Below are 1,445 nucleotides of genomic sequence, written 5' to 3'. Positions count from 1 at the left end.
AAAATGAAAAACCAAAATGCAAATAAAGTTAATTTTGAGGTAAGTACTACCATCTATACATTAACAAATATGTACTACTTGGAATGCATTGTCTAGAGCACTAAAAAATAATTTACTTTGCATTGAAATCTGAGGCATAAAAACTCTAATCGTTCGTACATAGGTCAATTTTAATATTTGGTATAATTATTTGAAATATTATACTTAAATTAATAACTGATATATAATATATATAAATGTCAAAAAATACGAATGTTGGTAGTCCTCAAATAAGTAGATTCCAACAATGCTAAATACATAAAAATGTGTTCATGTATTTATTCTTGGATAAATTTGCAAATTGGCCAAGTTTTGATAAAATTTTCACGGAACGCGCCAAGTGATGATTTTAGAATAACACATCATAATAGTCTAATATAATTTTATAGATAAACGCCTATGTTCGAAATTTGTTAATTATTTTTAAATGTAATAACATTTTTATATAATATATTATATATAGTATAACAATCAGTGTTGTAAAAAATACTTTTATAAAGTATATAGTAATTACTCAAATACTTTTGAAATCATAAACGCTATAAGTATAGTTAAGTAATTATAAAGTATAATAGCTATTAAGCAAAAGCTTATTGCATAATAATATTGTCATTGACTTAATAAGCTAATTTTGGTACCCATGTACCGTTTAAATCGTTGATGACCATAAACTGGTTCCTGGAGAAAAAAAACATTTAATTAAGCTAAGCCATTAATCGACGAAAACCGATATCTAATTGTCCATAAATGATAAATATATATAATATAATATTGTTGTAACGTTGAATGATAAGAACGACCGCGACGGCACGATATTTAAATTTAACAATGATTATAAATAGAAACAAATTAAGAGTAAAAGAAAAAAAAATTTATTCAATAGTATAAAAAGGGGATAAGTGGATGTCACTCTGCTGTACAGTAGGTTATAAGTGGGTCATTGTATAATGGAGTGTATTAGACTTGAATTCAATGATATAATATCATTATATAAGAAAAACGATTCTGAGCGGAGACGGTTTGTCAGTCTGGATATTTTATATTGTTATTATTTATTATATCATGTAAGTTGAATTAATATTATAATATTATAATTTTTTATTCGTTTCTATGGTGATAACCAAAGTGTTAGAAATTAAAATCCCATTTTTAGCGGTTTTTCGTAATTTTTCGGTGGTTTTTCTCGCGGCACTAAATAACTATTGATAAAATCAAAAAATGACATCTCTAAAATACCATCTTAATCCAATTTCCTAAAAGACAGGGTACTATATTATGTTGAAATCAAAGCACTTCTTCTGGTAGAAATGTTGTATACAGGATATAAAAAAAATTAAAACAAAAATAAACACCATTGTAAAACCACTATCTTCCTCGCTCCGCTCAGAATCTAAAAAAGTATTTAA

General features: G+C 25.7%; 1 protein-coding gene across 1 annotated transcript in view; it reads left to right on the top strand.

Annotated features, from left to right (window-relative positions):
* Positions 1-1,445, top strand: part of LOC100167164 (glycine receptor subunit alpha-4-like) — a 30,772-nt gene that overhangs the window by 16,888 nt on the left and 12,439 nt on the right. The gene's annotated exons all lie outside the window — the stretch shown is intronic.

This window comes from Acyrthosiphon pisum, chromosome X (assembly GCF_005508785.2).
Source record: "Acyrthosiphon pisum isolate AL4f chromosome X, pea_aphid_22Mar2018_4r6ur, whole genome shotgun sequence".
Lineage (NCBI taxonomy): Eukaryota > Metazoa > Arthropoda > Insecta > Hemiptera > Aphididae > Acyrthosiphon > Acyrthosiphon pisum.
Note: the sequence above shows the minus strand (reverse complement) of the source record. Positions and strands in the feature narration are given on the sequence as shown.